The sequence below is a fragment of the Aulonocara sp. 'chitande type north' Nkhata Bay genome, linkage group LG20 (assembly GCF_057382095.1).
Source record: "Aulonocara sp. 'chitande type north' Nkhata Bay isolate Kocher_YH1m ecotype deep benthic linkage group LG20, A_spYH_male_GT1.1, whole genome shotgun sequence".
Classification (NCBI taxonomy): domain Eukaryota; kingdom Metazoa; phylum Chordata; class Actinopteri; order Cichliformes; family Cichlidae; genus Aulonocara; species Aulonocara sp. 'chitande type north' Nkhata Bay.
Window position 1 is genome coordinate 34,874,490 of NC_141363.1, and position 18,875 is coordinate 34,893,364.

At 39.5% G+C, this 18,875-nt stretch overlaps 1 protein-coding gene across 5 annotated transcripts in view; it reads right to left on the reverse strand.

Annotated features, from left to right (window-relative positions):
• Positions 1 to 18,875, reverse strand: part of LOC147306100 (synaptotagmin-2-like) — a 62,869-nt gene that overhangs the window by 23,211 nt on the left and 20,783 nt on the right. For 4 of the 5 annotated variants that reach the window (XM_086276829.1, XM_086276828.1, XM_086276831.1 and 1 more), the window contains exon 3: positions 10,093 to 10,162. The gene's annotated coding sequence lies outside the window, so the exon portion shown is untranslated. Of the gene's footprint in view, positions 1 to 4,753; positions 4,958 to 10,092; positions 10,163 to 18,875 lie in introns of those variants that run through there. The other variant, XM_086276830.1, reaches the window with a different exon arrangement.

Genomic DNA, 18,875 nt, shown 5'->3' on the forward strand with positions numbered 1-18,875 from the left:
TTAAAAGGAATTTCAACTGGTACTGAGGGGCCCAAAGTTCCACCACACCTTTACCTGAACATGGATACAGAGCAGAGTAGATCGATGTGTTAATGTTGTCTATGCCAATTTCTGACCCTACCATTCAAATGTTGGAGCAGAAATCAATACTTATCAAGCCAGGCAACATTGTGAAAATTGGAGCCTCAGTTTCCAGTTCTTAGTTAACTGGTATGGCACCCACTGTGGTCTCCTGCTCACAGGATAGTTTCTCTTTTTTGGTATTCTCTGTCAACCTTAGAGATGGTAAGGGAAAAATCCAGTAGATCAGCATTTTCTGAAATACTCTGAATCATCCATCTACAAGACACGCCATGTCCAAAGTCACTTTAATCACCTTTCTTCCCCATTCTGAATCTTGGTTTAAACTTCAGCAAGTGGTCCCGGCCATGTCTACATGCCTAAATGCACTGAGTTGCTGCCTTGTGGTTGGTCGATTAGATGTTTATGCAAATGAGTTAGGTGCCCCTAGCAAAGTGGGCAGTGAGTGTATATTCATTTGTATATGCAAAAACACAATTACACTGCCACTGGATTACAGTATTAGCAATAGAGTTTTCTGTATTGCTCTACAGTACTTGTAACAACAAGTTTAGCAGGGCTCCATGGGTATATCTTGTAAAGTCTTTCATGTTACTGCATCTCTGGTTCATCACATATAAAGTCCACGATTTCACCAGGCATGCAGAGTCAGATAACTGCTAATTGTATGGCAGAGGCAGATTTCTGCAAGGTAGCCTACTGGAGTTTTAAAGCACTCCCTGTTTTGCAATTGCATGGTAGACAGCCAACAGTCTGACAAAAGCACTTGCAAATCCAAAAACACAGCATGCAGTGTAAAATATGCTTCAGAGCCAGATTCCTCAGTTTATGACCAACAGCCTTCAAACTGCTAGCCACAATAAATGAGTATGCCAAGTGTCTGTCAGATGCTATATTTTATTTAACAGCGAATTGAACAATGAACTCCCCCAACATGGCTCAAACGTCAGTGTTAAACAGCTCTCATATAAGGTGTTTATGTCTCCTTATTTGTGTTAATGTGGCACATGATGGAAGTGGTGTTAGAAAAGCTGCTGTTAAAAAAGTGATGGCAAAGCATACAAAATTTAAATCTGACATTTTTATAACAAAAAAGAAAAACACTTTTAAAAGTGGACAGTAACGCTGTAAACATTACACCAAATCTGCACTGACAAAGAGCAGATTGATTGACATTTACATACTCACTCAGTGACTGATCTGCTATACAGTCAGCGAAACTGCGGTCATCTAGGACAGGATATTGACAGAGACACTAGGACTCTGTGTACAGCTTCAGGGCTGCACGAATACTCTGACTGCAAACATAAACAACACAAGCATCTACAGAAAAAAGTATGACCATCCATCAGCGAGGTCAGCAGGGCACTTACACTTTTATGTCAACAAAATGATGGAAATCCTGCTGATGATGTGAACGCACTGACTGAGATAAGGATGTTAAAAAAAAGGTGTTTTGCAGATCATCTCACTAAAGAGAATTAAAGAAGAGCCTCTTTCTCATCTATCGCATTGTGCACTGATCCAAAGGGTGGTCCAGAGGGCCTCATTTACAAACCTGCTTGGGTAGATAAAACAATGCTTATTCTCACCTGCAGCTGAATGTGATTCAGCTATTATCAGGAGGGATCCTTGAAAAAAGAGGGGGTGGGGGGCGGATGCCAGGGTTTGAATGCTGAGTGAGGAGCTGCGGGGATCATTTACAGCCAGTTGCCATACATTCTCCCTCTCCCCCTCAGCACATCCCCTTTCCCTGTCCCCTGATAGGTCGATTAATCATTCTGTCACAGAGACAGTGACCCAATCTGCATGTAAGGTTGTGCAGAGGAAATGTGACGGAGCAGAGGGCTTCTGCAGCACTGCAGATAGGCCGCATCTAATAACAGTTAAAAAGGGAACATACGCAGGCAGTAAGACTGCTAAACGTAAGGATTTACCCACTATGACTGCTCTGAAGAAGTGGCTTGGCTGAAATAAATAAATAAATAAAATATGCACAGTTATAGATAATGAAAATGAGTATATATAAACCTACCTAGACTAGCATAAAGACTGCAAACAATGTAAATAGCACTTCTTTAAAAGTTTTGGTAGGTCAAAAAAGTAATGCCTCTTTGACGCCAAATCGAAAGTAATGCCTGAGATGCTCAGCTTATGGCCCACAGGTAACATTGGGATCACCAAGTGGCTGACTGGACCACCATTTTCTAATCCACTAAGAAAATTTTACCTAGGAGGTCCCAGCTAAGTCAAGCCAAAGGATTTCCAATTAAAATGCAGTTGATGCTCCTGGATGCAGTAAAAAACCAGACGTATATATCCGAACCAAGACGATATATTCAGTAATTTAATGTAGACCTGCTTGAAACTTAACTGTTCAATGTTCATGTAACTTTTCAGACTACTAATCACTGGGTAAATTCAGAGGTTTTGCTGTAACACTGTTGGTGTTACACAAAACAGTATGATGAAACATGCTGAAAACCACATCACTAATTCTCCAAGTATGCCCCTTCTCTGTGATGTGCTCTCTCTGACCATCGCAAACTGTCTCCTCCAATGAAGCTAAGGGGCCAGAAAAGAAAGCTGCTGGAAATTTCGCCATGACTAGCATGTTTTTTTTTTTCTCCCTGTAAAGATTAAAGAGTGGTGAAACTGCCCCGTCAGCACTGCAGGAGGCTGTGACTAGTGACAGTGTCTAACCGTTTAACACTGAATCTCTCTGCCATCTCCTGCCAGCGACACACCATCACATGGGCTTGGGCCAGAACTGGAAAGGCTTGACTCTCACCTGGAGTGAAAAACAAATGGCAACTGAGCAATCATGGTGATAGCTGTGTTAACGTGTCAGAGAGGAAATCACTGACTCATTCTTAGAGTCCAACATGGCTGGCATTATCATTTTAAACAAGCTTTTGCTTGTGGAATACTTTAAGATTCAAGCTTAGGGAGAAAAACTATTTAACCTAAATAAAGCTATGGTAAGTTGGAAAACAACAGTAATATGGGTGCAAGAGGGCACACCCACTCTAGCACTATACTGTAACACAGGATACAGGCTGCACAGTTAGAATAAGCCTCTTTTCTTTGTGTTCCTCTTTAAGCAGTTCCAGCATTCGGGCACCAGCTGCCTTCTTGGTGGGAGCCAAGAGAAAAAAAGAAATAAGATTGGTGAACTTCAAAGCTTCCTCTCATTTTTCTAGTTATGTATGAGAGACTCTGAGAGTATTTCTTAGTGCGAGAGCCACTGGGAGCGGCTGCCTGAGGTTTGAACTTAATGAGCCTGCCTGAATGTTTTAGAGCTTGACAAAAAAAAAAAGAATCATCAGAGCATGCTCAGTATCACATAGCCTCTTGAATACTCTGCACTCTGCATATTGGACATGTAAATACACAGATAGAGTACCTACAGTTCTGCATGAACATATAATATGATCCCTGACATTCTACAGTGTACTTGTCTACTCGACTTCTTAGAATCGAATGATCATGTGACCATTTCAAATGCAAGCCATTGACTGACTTTGATCATTGTGACACCAGATACTAGGGGAGAAATAGACCTAGTTTAAATCCCAGTATGTTATTCAGAACAAGGCGGAAGAATAAATAATGAATTGATAATTAACAATTCTCTTTGTGCATGATGTAAAAATTGTGTTGTATTTGTAATTTGCTTTCAAAGCAGGATCAAAACTCCTGGCTTTCAAAAACACTGCAAAATAACACCCTAGCTATTTTTAGTCTATTTGTTAAATAGAATTTTAATTAAATGGAATTTAATGATAACTCTGCTGTGATAATGATAGGCTCAGAATTGCAAGAGTCAGCATTAGGAATTAAGAAGTACACGCAGCTCATTATAGGTTTCGTCCTTGGTACTGTCACCTCAGTGCTGCCTATGCTATATGTCCCATGAGAGGCAGCAGAAAAAAAAAGAGCATCCTGCAGCACTTTATGAAATCCCCACCCCTCCCTCTATACTCCTCAGCACAACTGTCAGTCTCTTTTTGTGTCTAACTGCTCAGTCTAAAAAAATAAAGAGTAGTGGAGCTTGTGTCTGTTTTGTTACATTGTGGACAGACCTGGGGTTTGTGTGTGTGTGTGTGTGTGTGTGTGTGTGTGTAGTGTGCTTTTTCTGGCTCCACTTGCCTGTTTCTTAGTATTTAGGGAGGTTATGAGAGAAACCGGTGTAGCTAAAGGGGCAAGCACAGCATCTGTCAGCAGGGCAGCCTCCTGGACACTCTCCAGGAAAGAGGTACAACATCCACCAGGCAAGCTAAATGAGCCGTGATCAATGAGAATAATATACAGAGCCAAAGCTACACTCCCCTTCCAAAAAAAATTTACGTAACACTACCTGATTTGAAATGATTAATTTCGTGAACTCAAGGTCCTGTGGCTAGATCCCGGGGCAGATAAGGGCCCAGGAACGGTCTGTATTTCTTTTACAAGGAATCGTCTCGGAGTAAAGTTGGGAACACATGCATCGGTAACATGCACACAGCACCTGCGTTATTGTATAAGGAACGAAAAAAGAAATCCTGAAGTTGGACGCTGCAGGTAAAAATCCTCCAATACAGCAGCAACCATCAGCCCGTAACTCTATTCCAGATTCCACGAAGGAAGTGTTCAAGCAGAGCTGAGAAGAGACTTTAAAATACATCCTTACCTAGCACTACCGTAATTCCGTAATCCTGTTCTCCACAACAGGCAAACCCATTCACCAAATAGGCACTTAGGATTAATGCTACAGTGCCTTAATAATGTCCCTCGACTGCTTTCCCATCAGCACCAGAAACTGCAGTCCTCTTCGCACTGTTTCCACTGCAGCAATACTTGTTCTCCTATATACACACACACGCTCTCTCAGTCATTCTAGCTGTGACTACCCCCACCTCTGTTTCTCTCAATCCCCTCCTCCTCTCCCTCTCTTCACTCTTTCTTTCACTGAATGGAACCCCCTCCCCTTCTTTCAGCTCTCCCTTCCCCTCGCTTTCTCTCCATCTTCAATCTCTCTCTCCGTTCCAGCACTCGCTGCTCGGACAGCTGATTTGTGATGCTGCTCACAAGGTGCTGTATGCAGCAATCTGTGCACCGATGCATAAGGGCAATCCAAAAGCAGCCAGATGCTCTACAGTTTGACCGGCATCCATATCCTTATTCCAAAAACCACTGCTGCTGAAGGACTCAATTGGTTTCGGATGTATCCCTCAGCTAACAAGGCTGCAAGTGTTTGAAAAAAACAACAACAAAAAAAAAAACGGGGAAATGAAAAGAGGACAGAGGAAAAAAATGATATATTACAGAAGACACCACTATCCAATAATATGGACACACTAAGATGCCTGCTTACCTCAGCAGTAGTTTGCTGCTTTGGCTCTCTTTTCATTTATCTTGTTTATGTTCTTTGACTAACACCCCTGCTACTGTCATAATAAAAGATTTATTCTAGATATTCATACCAACCTAAACCTTATATAAATATATAGATATATAACGTTAAAAACCTTTCCACCATGCTTTACATACTGTAAGCTGTGAAGCTTGATAAATAGAATCTTATCTGTATAATTCTTTGTGTAAATATTGCAAAACCATCGAAATCCACAGCTTTTTTTCCCCTTACAGTGGGCGTTTTATTGGATTAATGAGAAGATGTAATGCACACTTTCACTTGACGCCAGTGGTCAACCAGACAGTTTGGAGCCCTTGGGGCACTGCTGTGTGTCACTGGGAATTATCATCCTCCCCTAAGTGAATCATCCACCTTATTGGCCTGCAATGAGCGCTGGAACCAAAAATCAATAAAGTCTCAATCACTAAAAAGGGAAGGGGTAGGGATAGAGAGGAGGGTGGGTTGCTGCAATTTCAAAACATACATCTGGAAGGGAGGATCGCAATTTGCTCCCTTTCTGTGACATTGCCATTTCTCAGTGCTGGGTCGAGGCCGTAATAGATACTCGCTGTTTTTGAATTAGAAGTGATTTGGTAATTAAAGGGAAGGTAATGGTATTCCAATAAAGTTCACATAAAGAAAAATGAGTAGAGGGCTCTGTACATCTTTGTCCGCTCCATATATCCTCACCTTCCCCTTCCAATTGATGGACAACCTGCTTTATCTCCTAAACCACAGCCACCCCTTTAATAGTTTCTTTAATAACAAATTTTACTAATACCGTTAATGACAGTGGTTCAGTGGTTAGCACTGTCGCTTCACAGCAACAGGGTTTGATCCCAAAGTGCCAGATGGGGCATTTCTTTGTGGAATTTGCATGTCCAGCCTGCACTTTCATGGCTTCCTATCGGCTTCTTTTCAAATTCTAGGTGTGAATGGCCGCGAGTCTCTCTGCTTTAGGCCTGGCAGACCTTTTGCCTTACAACAGGTGCGATATTACAGTTGGATGGATGGATGGATGAATGGGTGGATCTTTAAAAACAGCTAGCAAATGTACAATTTGAGTTTTATTTTTAAAGGCTAATTTACTAACCAGCTGATTTTATGGTTTACAGCAAACTCAAAAAAATGTTTTTGCATCTTTGTTCAGCTGTACACTGATACACAATTGGTATTAGTGAGTTGTTAGAGCAGCAGGAGGGTAATTAAGGAATTGATTCAAAATGACTACAGTGCTCAATCATCAATCCAAGAGTGTGACTCACTAATATGCATGCGTGTGTTTATGTCTGTGTCTGTGTGTGTTTAATTAGTAAGGAAGTGAAAGCTGAGGAATAAGCTGTACCAGACCTTGGCTAGACAAAGCACTTGCTATCATGATCTTTTTATTGTTGGTTTTGGCTTTATCTGTGTCTTCTGGTCTTCTGTCAACAACAACAACAACAACAAAAACTGAAATACGTTCTTAAAAATCACAGAGACACAATCCCTCCCTCTAGTTTTCCGTAGGGTGAAAGTAAAATGACAGCCTTCCTGTCTGCTAATTTACAGACCAGCTCTGCAAATTAACAAATGTGACAATATCCTGCCATCATCGTCGATCTATCTTTTTCACATTATAAGAGATATTTCATAGCCTTGTGCCCTAGTCTGAATCGGTATCTGAAGAGTGCAAACAGCATAATGATATGCTGAAGATTCATAGCATGCTGGATTCACCCGTAGTAAGCAAAAATGGCTTCTCTTCATTGAAATGTGAAACACAGAAGGGTTTTTAGTAGCAAATGTATCAACGCTCTCATCATAATTTGTTTGCTCCCGACTATTGCTGCAGCAGCAGATTCTCAATACAATAATAATCTAGTAATCATCTGCATAATTTCATTGAGTAATAAGTATTAAAAAAAACTCTAACAGACCTTACTTTGAACTAAGCAGGCCAAGTCTCCAGAGAGGTTCAGTGCAACTTAGAATCCATATTTAATAAGGGCTGCGTGTTGTGAAGACTAACTGCACAGAGCTCACAGTCATGTATTAGGAGCTGCTCAGTCAATAACTATAGGCAGCCATTAAAATGCACTACCCAGCCTTCTCTACAAAATCACATGTAGCACCATGTGCTTTTCTGTGCAATATTAAACTCACGTAGCTCCAAAAATGTGACTACATTCAGGAGGAAACCAGAATCTTGCAGTGACTCCGCTACAAACATTCACAACAATCCAAGTACAAATAAAAAAAATGAAAGAAATAGAAAGTGTGAAAACAAATGCTAAAAGAAAAATGCTACAAAAGCTCCCTAATATAACTAATAATTGTGTGTGTCACTGTCTCAAAATGATTTTTTCTGCAGCAGCTACGTCAATAGCAGCTTATCCAAAGTGAGCACATCATTACACCCTTGGCCAGGTCCAGTAGATTTTTTATTTTTCATGTGGATTCCCTATTTGTACGTGTATTTACTGGATTAGGAGTGTGTTTCTGTGTGTGCTTTCGTGTATTGCTTTTCTCTTTAAGTACTAAAATAGAACATCGAAAGGGAAGGGGAAAATAAAAAGCACATAAGGAGAAAGAAACCACGAAGCTTATTTTCTGTGTATGTGAGTAGAAAAAGGAAACATTTCCAGGCAACAATTATAGGTCCTGACACAGCACATACAGCAAATGTGCAAAAACACATGACATCATCTCATATTTATTTTATTAAGCGTAATCTTTGCATTTATGCATGTAGCTTGCATAAAGCGGTTCAGTGTTGTCGCTGTTGCCCTGTCTCCAAATCTTTTTAGTGACTGCTGCCTTCATGTTCTTGTGGTAAATATTTCATGCTGTGGCTAGCAGTCAAGGATTTAAACTGGGGGTTCTGTATCTTTGCTGACATGCGGTGCTGCAGATGTGAGATGAGAGCAACAATGCAACACTTTGTGTTTCATTGTGTTGGCTCATTTTAGATCCGACACAATGAGGGAAACCTCACTGCTAGAGCCATATAGATACATGTGTGCTTCCACGCTGCTGTTAAGAAGAAGCAGGTGAAATGATCAAAGATTAAAGGGGTACTGTAAGGGGGAAAAACATAATTTAGGACTAAAGGACATATTTTGGTAATATTTGTTTTAAAAAATGGGTCTTTAACAACTCCACAAGTGAGTACATATACTTATCATATCTATTATTATTATAATGATTTGGCAGCTTTAAGTAAAACACAAACAATCTGAAAATCAAACTGATCAAAGTTAATCTTCGCATATATACACCGTTAAAAGGCGATATAAGTTATAATGAATTTCATATCGACCACTGATCACAACTGACAACTATTTTATTACTATTTCATCAAAACAACATCTTTTATCCCATTTTTTAGAACTTACTGGTGCTTTCATTTACATGTTCTCTCACATGTTCTTCTCACAGAATTACCACATGAACTTGAAGGTTTTTTACAGTTTACAAACCAGGCGATCAGCATTTAAATAATGGCATCAATCTTTGTTATTCGCCTATGGTGCCACATTCAATCCTGAAGCTGATCCCCAGCTCTTACTAACTAATTGTGCGCCACTGGTCCCCGGGGTATGAATTCTCATTCAACAGATGAGCTGATCAATATTAATAACAATGAGGCTGACACAGGGCAGTGAGGGCTGAATGACGGCAGATGGATAGAGCCAGTATAGAGGCAGAAGCAAGTAAGCATCTTTCAAGGCGTGGCTGTTACCCGCTGGGGTTTATTAGCTGTCTGTAGCCCCTGCAAGGCTGGAGCTTCCATCACTCATGGAAATGATTCTGATTAATCAGCTGAGTGCTGGAGTGTGCAGGGTATACTGGAGATGGGCAAATCCTACAGTAAATCATATTTGCTCACAGTGGGCTGCGCCGTCATGCGAACCACGCCTTTCCCGCTCACTACATACTGCAGTGGGCTCCCTCCTCCCTGGCACATGCAAAGATTTTCTAAGAACAGATGGTAGAGCGGGGAAAGCCCGACTCACTTTTCATGCTGACATCTAATGCAGTCCAAAACATGTGATCACACAGGGCTAAAATTCGATTGACATATTTCATAATGCAGCGGTGATTTAATTTTTTTTGGACTTGCTGTGTAGCTCAAACATTCTACCGAAAAGAAATTTGGTGTGAGACAAACGCAGCCGTTCTTCAGAAAGAGTTATTTTCTATCTCTCAAATAATAAAATTCAACAGGACTTTTCTTTCGGGTCAACTACTGTTTCACCCCAAAGCTCTTGAGAATGTTATATTACCAGACAGTTTCAGAGAGCATCCAGCCATAGACAGCCTGCCATGTAGGCCGTGCTTTCAGTGGACAGTAAGGGCACAGAGGCTAGCTGGATTTCTGAAATGACTAGGAGAATGAATGATATTTCTGAAAGTGGAGCTGCAGAGGATGGAATCATGTAACAATGTGCAGTGATCTGTCTCTGCTTAAAAAGAACGGTCACAGCAATGATTCTGGACCGCTCTGCTGAAGTGGAGAAGCTTCTCCTCCCCCTCACTCCCTTCTCTCTTTATCCCTCTGTGAACTTTCCAGCTCACCCCCAACTAATGTAGTCAAATACATAGTATGCCTTTGCTTGTCTTATACTTACAGCCAAAAGCTTGAATCTTGAAAGGTATATCTGGAAGTAATCACAGTGAGAGTGTTGTCAGATGTAAATCCTGTAAGAGAAAGAAAATGGCATTTTTATCCTTGGAGTAAAAGAACAATCTATGAGGAAATGCTCTTGTTTAGTAGTCCATCCATCCATTCACTTCCGCTTATCCTTTTTCAGGGTCGCAGGGGGCACTGGAGCCTATCCCAGCTGTTATAGGGCGAGAGGCGGGGTACACCCTGGACAGGTCGCCAGTGTGTCGCAGGGCTAACACACAGGGACAGACAACCATTCGCATTCACTTTCGAATCGCACTCATTCACACCTAGTGGCAATTTGGATTATCCAATTAACCTATCCTCACAAGTTGCATGTCTTTGGACGGTGGGAGGAAGCCGGAGTACCCAGAGGGAACCCAAGCAAACACGGGGAGAACATGCAAACTCCACATAGAAAGACCCCGGCCTGATGGTGGAATTGAACTCAGGACCTTCTTGCTGTGCGGCAACAGTGCTAACCATCGTGCCACCGTGCTGCCTTGTTTAGTAGTTTAACAAAAATTCAAACTTGGCAAATTTAAGGTTGATGAAAAACTTTATTCGTCTTTTGGGTGATTTGAAAGCATTTCAAGATAATATATGACATTAAATCCCACTGGGTGAGCACATATTACTAGTGCACATTACAAAATCTTACTCCAGCAAATCATCATCATTTTGTGCCAATAAATACTGATAGCTGCCTGCCTTTTTTTCACACAAACAAGTTGATAAATCCTGTTTTGATCCCCAAAATGGCAGAATGAATGAATTATCCCTGACAGCTATCCGTTGCACACTACTGCTCAGCAGTTATTGAATTAATTCATTTTCATTACCGTAATGGCACTGTAATGACCTAAGTCAACAGAGCTTTGATTTCACAACACAGAAATCGTTGCTTAGTTTGTCTCCAAACCTATGTGCCACAACATCTCTAAGGTGTGGTTTACTATAAAAAAGCATTTACCTTTAAGCATATCAAATCAGATTTCTTGTCAAAAACAAGACAGTTGTTCACCACGACTCTTAGAGCTGGGTTAGACAAATAACAGATTTTAACACAGGCAACATGTCTCCCATTTGTGGAGTGCATTGTTTGCTGAATTTTGTGAAGAAAATCACCTTTGGTACCATCAGTGTCGAAAACAGGAAATGTCTGACATTTCCTTACTTTAAAAATAGTCAAAGGCTACAGGTGTTATTGATAATTTGGGAATTTCACTTATTACTTTTCTGGCCAAGAGTAAGCTGACAAAATCAATAACAGTTTTAGTTCTTTACTCTCTGCACACCCAGAATTGGTTGACTTCATATAAGCTGACAAAAACCTCCAAAAACATTTCTAAAGCTGTTTATCACACTTAATTTTCTTCTTCCTTTTTTTGTAAATCTGCACCAAAAAATGCAGATCAAATGCTAAGCTAAGCTTAGTATCTACGTGCATTTATATTTAGCATATAGACATGAAAGTCACATCAATTCACTTGTCAAAGAAAGCCGAATAAATGTTCCCCCATTACGATGCAGCTCTAAGATCATCTGTTCTTTAGTGATCTTGCAAATCAAACTTTGCTGACAAGAGCAATGATGAACTTCTACAATCAGTCAAATTCCATCTTTATGCTTAAACCTCAGAGGATATTTTATTTGGGGCCCAATTTCCTTCTTCTGTTTTGGCAAAACAATCAATTTCATGACTCAGTGGACTTAATTGCTTTATTGTAATTGTATCATGAAAGACATCCACAGGGAGAGATAACCAACTTCATTTTGTGCACTTCAGTGAAGGAGAACAATCCATACAATTTAAACCTGCCATCACCAAATCCAATTTTATTCTGTGAATTTCATGTATGTTATACATTCATTTGACTTTTCTAAACAGTAAAACTCTCAAGATTGCCACTGAGATCAATTCATCCTTTGGACCTGCTGAGACAAGAAAATCTAACACAGCTACAGTACTGAAAGAGATTTTTTTCTTATGCTGGTGTTTTATGGTGTTGTTTTTTTGTTTTTAATGTGAACACACCCAAGGCAGATGTAGACAACAAGATGGCTGATGAAAAATATCAGGACTACACAAAGGAATAACTTCAAGGTACATGGAAGAATACAGACTTTTTTATCTTTCAGCACAGAGAAATACCCGCAGTCCTCATAGAAACACTGTGAAAGTGTCAAAGTGAGCTGTTTGCAGCTAGCTGAGGGGCACTGGTGACAGTAAGGAGAAAAGCAGTGCTTCGACACTGCTTCACGCTGCAGCTAGAGTCCAAGAAAACAAGCGGCATTTTTTTGTACCCTAAAAAGACAGGTCAAATGACAGAAATGTGACAGAAATGCAGAATGAAAAACAAAAAACAAAAACATTCAATCTAACTGGATCTCAACCTTAAACCTTAACAGAGAAGTTGTTTTTTTGTACTGCATGCTTATATAATACCATAATCCAAAAGAATCTCAGAAATAAATCTCAAAAATAGATTTTACCCTGTAAGGACAAATAGAAAGTAAAATCTCACTCTACATCATAAATTAGCTACCTGACAAGAGAGACAGACCCTGATGTGCAGAATCACAGATACAATCATGTTAAAGGGAATTGCCTCATGGTGAAAATAATTGGATCCTTCCTCACCTATTTATGCCCTCAAGGGACCAAACTACGCAGAGGAAAAATAACTGAATTTGATAATGACTTGGGGTTTTTTTGCTTCCCATATAAGCCCACATCAGTGAACCATACTGGCAGTGGACTCCTATCAAAATGAATATGACGACCCAAACTGACAAAGGTCAACTATAGTACAGATACCTAGGTAATTGCAATCCGTTTGTTTATCACACTACAACATGGCACAGAATATACATCATCAACTGTTATTTTTGTAGCACATGAACTTGAGTTACAGTTGACTAATTGCTAGATGTGACATGCAAGATACACAAAATACAATAATTCAGTTGCAAGGTGATTGCACAGGCCGCCTGGTGTCTCCAAACAATTGAAGTCTGACTCACACTGCAATCCCACTCAGTCCAATCAATAAAGGTTTGCAAATAATTCTAAACACAGACAGGTTGCCAGCACATTGCAAGCATTCTTCGTTGATCGCTGCAACTCAGCTGCAACGCGTGTCTCAACTCAGCTGGTTGCCAACTTGTATTCTGGATATATTCCTGTACATAAGTAAGTCAGGAAGTCAAAATGTCATTTTTGCTGTTAAATTATGACTTACAGTAACTATGTCGCTATTTGTGGAGGAATTTCTGTTTCAAATTATGAGGTTCTGACTGTACTTCAAACTGATATTAGTAGTTTAATTGATTGGCAGTAATTAATGAGAATTTCTGTTCAGTGTGAACATCTATGTTGACAACAACCAACGTATTATTACCAACTTCCCCCCCAATCAGTCGCAAACTGATAACAGACTTTACCACCACGTCCATGGACAAAAGTCACTTTGAAGATGGCAACTAACAGCAAGCAGTCAAAGGTCTGGTCCCCATCTTTAAAGCAACCATTTCAAACAAACCATTTCAAAGGTAATGCAGTTCCAAGTTCATTTCACACAGTTGCAATAACTGTGTTTGTGCTGTGGTCTCCAACCACTTGTTTTTGTTTTCCCAGTGGGAAGTTAGCATTAGCTTGCTGCAGTGCTTACTAAAATACTTCAAAACATATGATAACACTGCAAAATTTCAGGGGCAGGATGACCAATCGGCTATTACATTAAGACAAAATTTTACTTGCGTTAATATTTCATACACCCAGCATCAAAATAGTTGCAAAATTTCCAAATCACGTTGATCAAATCTCACTGATGTCTAACACAAAGAATCCTCTGATTAGTCTTTTTCCCTGGATGATCTCTGTTTGGTAAGGATCACCATGTAGTCCAGCGACAACTGGAAAAGTCAAACAGTATGAAACTACAGAGCCTTCCCATTCTTTATCGAGATTACTGTGCAGCTTTTCAGACAGCACTTGAATTGCTCAGCCCCGAAGGATCCCATGTTTTCTTTTTCTCTCTCAGTCTCTTACTCTCTCTGTCTGTCTCCAAGACACGTGGCTCTCCATGACGGTTGCTACAGGAGACTTTTGGGGGCTCTCAGCTGCCCTGGGTCTCTGAAGCATAGCATATGAACACTGGAAGATGTGCATGTGTGAGCAAGGAGCTTTCCACGCAGGAGGGATCTGGCCCAAATTTAATCTCTCTATTGTGAGGATGGCGGATAAGCGAGAGAGAGAGCGAGTGAGAGAGAGAGAAGGGCCGTGCCTGCTGAAATCCCACTGGCAGTGCTGCAATGCAGGGGTTTAACAGTGAGCCAGAAGGCAGGCAAACACATTAAAGAATTGGCCTTTGCATGACACACAAGACACACGAATTTACACATAAACATAAGTGTACACAGATGAATGATCGCACGCATGCATGCTTACAAAAGCCAATTTGATATGAGATAGCTGTGCAAATAGAATTTGACAGGCAGGAAATAATGATATTAATATTATAAAATGATGTCACATTGAGTTTTTAACGTACATTCTCTCTAAGTTCTGTCATTTGCAATTTCTTAAGTATCAGGTTGCATTGGTAATGCAAAGACAGCTAACTGAGATAGAAACTGTTAAAAAGACTGAAATGGTAAATGTTCAGAGCCTTCAGTCTTCAAGTCCATAATTGGAAATAGAAAAAAAGCAATATACATATTTTAAATATTTATAATTATTCATGTGTAGAAAAGTATATACTCTCACAGCCACTTTATTAGGTATACTTTGCTATTACTCGGTTGGACCCCCCTTTTACCTTCAGAACTGCTTCATTATTATTCTTGACATTGATTAAACACAGAATTTCAACAAGGAAACTGAAGGAATGTTGGAAACATTTCTCTGCGATTTCAGTCCATACTGACATGATAGCATCAGATAGATTTGTTGGCTGCACATCCATGATGAGAATTTCATGTTCCACCACATCCCAAAGGTGCTTTATCTGACTCAGATCTGGTGACTATGGAGATGATTTTTGTACAGTGAACTCACTGCATGTTCAAGCAACCAGTTTGAAATGATCTAAGCTTTGTGATATGGCGCATTAAACTGCTGGAAGCAGCCACCAAAAGACTGGTAGACTGTGCACACAAAGGGAAGGACATGATTTCAGGCAGGTTGGGTTATTTAAATGAGGGGCTTAAAGCATTCCAAAAAATATTCTGCACACCATTACACCGTTCAACAACAGCCTGAACTACTGATATAAGCCAGAATGGATCCTTGCTTTCATATGGTTTATGTCAAATTCTGACCCTAAAATTTCAGCAAAATTTGGGCTCATCAAAACGGACATTGTTTTCCCGAGTCCATTGTCCAACAATGTTCCTAGCTGACAGGAGTGGAACTCCGTCTGGTCTTCTGTTTCAAGGTTCAATATGTTATGCACTCAGCGATGCTCTTCTGCATACCTTTCTTAAAATTGGTTATTTGAGTTAGTTTTGTCTCCCTATCATCTTGAAGTAGCCTGGCTGTTCTCCTCTGAGCTCTAGCAGCTCACTTGATATTTTTTCTTTTTCGGACCGTTGTCTGTAAATCGTAGAAATAATTGTGAAGGAAAATCCCACAAGATCACCATTTTCAGACCACCCCATCTATGAACACCAAATATGCCACTATCAAACCCAGTTACTCATTTTGATACCTGGTTTGAACTACAGCAGGTTGTTGTAGAAGTCTACATGCCTAAATGCATTGAGTTGCTACCATGTGATTGGATGACTAGATATTTTGTTAAGCTCTAGTCAGGTAGTTCTGCTGATCGGAAGATTGGTGGTTCGATCCCTGGCTCCCTCAGTCTGCATGCCAAATATCCCAAGTTGCTCTCCATCCATCGGCGTGTGAATGTTAGTTAGAAAGCACTGAAAAACATAAGAAAGTGCTTGGGCAAATGGGGTGTGTTGTATAAAGTGCTTTGTGTAAAGGAGAGTAAAAAGGTGCTATACAGGAATCAGTACATTTAATAAGCAGTTGAAGAGGCGTCCCAAACAATCATCTTAGGTGTGTTTGTGGTGGTAGGTGATGGTTTATAAAAGCGCATACCTTAAATATTTAGTTCTTTTAAGATTACATGTTTCTGACTAACTGACACTAAAAATAATTGTTAACGTGCACTAATTAAATTTGATTAACACTGGTGCAAAGATATACCTCCAAGATAACAACGAATCATTTATAATACGATTCCTATTAATAAGATGGACAGGAATATCAATTTTAAGGCCCTTAGGAATTTCTATGTTTAGGTTTTCATTCATCAGCTCAGTGGGCACAGTGCGCCATTTTTCTGAATATAAAGGAAGGGGTGGAGGCAGCCATGGGCTTCACTTTTAGCCCATACTGTTTCCCAGAGTGTGAGAGGTGAAGAGCGTGATGGGTGGCTGCTTACATGACAGATTGCTGACTGCGGGAGGCTTTTATAGTCAGCAGAAACACAAAATTTGTGACTCCTTGGCTTCTTTATGTTCCCATTCAGTGAGTAGACAAACAGAGAATGATAACATTTTATATCTTTAAAAATATTTGATCTTGAATAAAAAATGGAAGTCAACATTAGTATTTGCAGGATACTCTAAAATAAAATATATTAAACAATGTTTTGTAATTTGTAAACTTACTACACCTGGCAATGTTTTTTTTCTTATTTTTTCCCCTTGGGCAAAGCCTCTGATCTCCTTTTTCTTGATATGCTGTGACCACTGTTGGTTTATCTATAAGCCCACCAAAGCTTTGCTGTCATCATGTCACCCCTCAAGAATTTTAAGGATTAAAAAACAGCTCCCACGGCTCTTCTGACACCAACAGCTTGGTTCAGTTGGGCATTTTGTTGCTAGTGGTAACTTATAGTGGTATAGTTTAACTGATGTTAACACATCCAGCATGTTGTCAGTTCATGAAAACCTTAACATGCGTCTTTTGTTCTATTGCCTAAATACTTTGTTAGATTATTGTCCAAATGTTGTACTAGCGCTGGTATTATAGTTTGTATGATTTGTGTTGTAAAATTTTATTTCCTATCATTAGCTTTCCAGGGGGCTAACAAACCAAGCTAGCAACTATACTTCCTGGACCTAATATTAAGGTACAGTAAAAGCTGAGTTAAGTAAATGTTGAATTAATATTGGGATAATTGCTGTGTTAGGGGCAGAGTTGTCCAGGACCAGTCAGTTTTGTGGTTGTTGTTGTTTTGTTTTTTGTTGATTTATTGTTTTGTCAGAAATTTCTGAACTGAATTCTTAGTTCAATCCTAAACTATGTTTATTGATAAGTGAGAACAGAATTGCAAAATACTTCAAAAAATACTTCAATACATGCTAGAAATAAATGATGTTTATCCAGCAGGATAACAACTCAATCAATTTGTTTGTTGAAGGTGACAGTCAGTTCACTGTATTCAAACGGCCTTCACAGTCACCAGCTTTCAATCCAATAGAGCAACTTTGAGATTTGGCACAACAGGAGATCGCCATCGGGGATGTGCAAACAAGAAGTCTGCAGCAACTACGTGAAGCTCCATGTCAAGTCTCAGAGGAATGTTTCCAGCACCTTGTTGAATGCAACAAGATGCTGGAAAGGCGCTTTGTGCAACAAAGAATTAAGCCAGTCCTGAAAGCAAAAGGGGGTCCAACCCTTTGCTAGCAAGGTGTAACTAAAAAAGTGTGTCTACTGTAAATCAAACACTTGTAGGAAAATGTGCTTTCATTTTCTTGACAATTTTTCTCAGATGAAGCTACATCTTTGGTGATTTTATCTCAAAACTATTTGAAATAAGTAAATTTGTCTTGATACATGGAAAAACTATATCTATATGATTTGATTAAAATTATTTTTAAATGAAATGAAGTGCATATATGAGACATCTAACGTTTATGTTTTTACAACAACGACTGCTATTCATGCTGACAAAAGGGGTCATTACCAACCCAGCAACCCACTGCACTCATGGTGTCGTAGCCCTACTAATCTAGCATGAAGTAAGGTGCAACATGAAAAACTGAATTATTGGCATAATGGAACAAAAACAGAAGAACTCAGCATGATATTTTAGTCCATAAAACCAAAACCATTATCTAAAACCAAAACTTTCTGACAAACTACAAGACCGTTAAATAAGTAATCTTGACTAAGCTAGATCTACTTTCACTTTCAAAATGAACATAAAATGCATTTAAAGTCGAGTTGCATGTAGAAAATTTTCAGAATAGGATTAATGCTTATGTTTATAACTGGATGGAGCTATTGCTTGATTTGTGAAGTACTGTATTTAGTCTAAAGGAATATTGATACAAATACCATAAGAGTGATAATAAAAGAATGAATTCAATTTGGGCATAATTTGCGTATGTGAAGAGATCAAAAATAAAAGATGCACATAATTTGAAAATCTGACTTTGACAAAGCTGTTTTGCACTTGTCACTGTTGATCAAACACCCTCATAATTCTGTTAATTCAAGCATTAAATAATTTAAAATGGGTAATACCATGTCAGTAACAAGAAATAATAGCTTGTAAAGCTAATTAAAGACAAACAAGTCTGAAATGAGTGAAATGCTTGAACATAAAAACAATCTGGTTAGGAGATATCTCGTCAGACACAAAGTATATATTACCTTAACCAAGTCTTAATTGCAGGGCACCGTGGTATAATATATGAGGATTCAACATTTCTGATTTG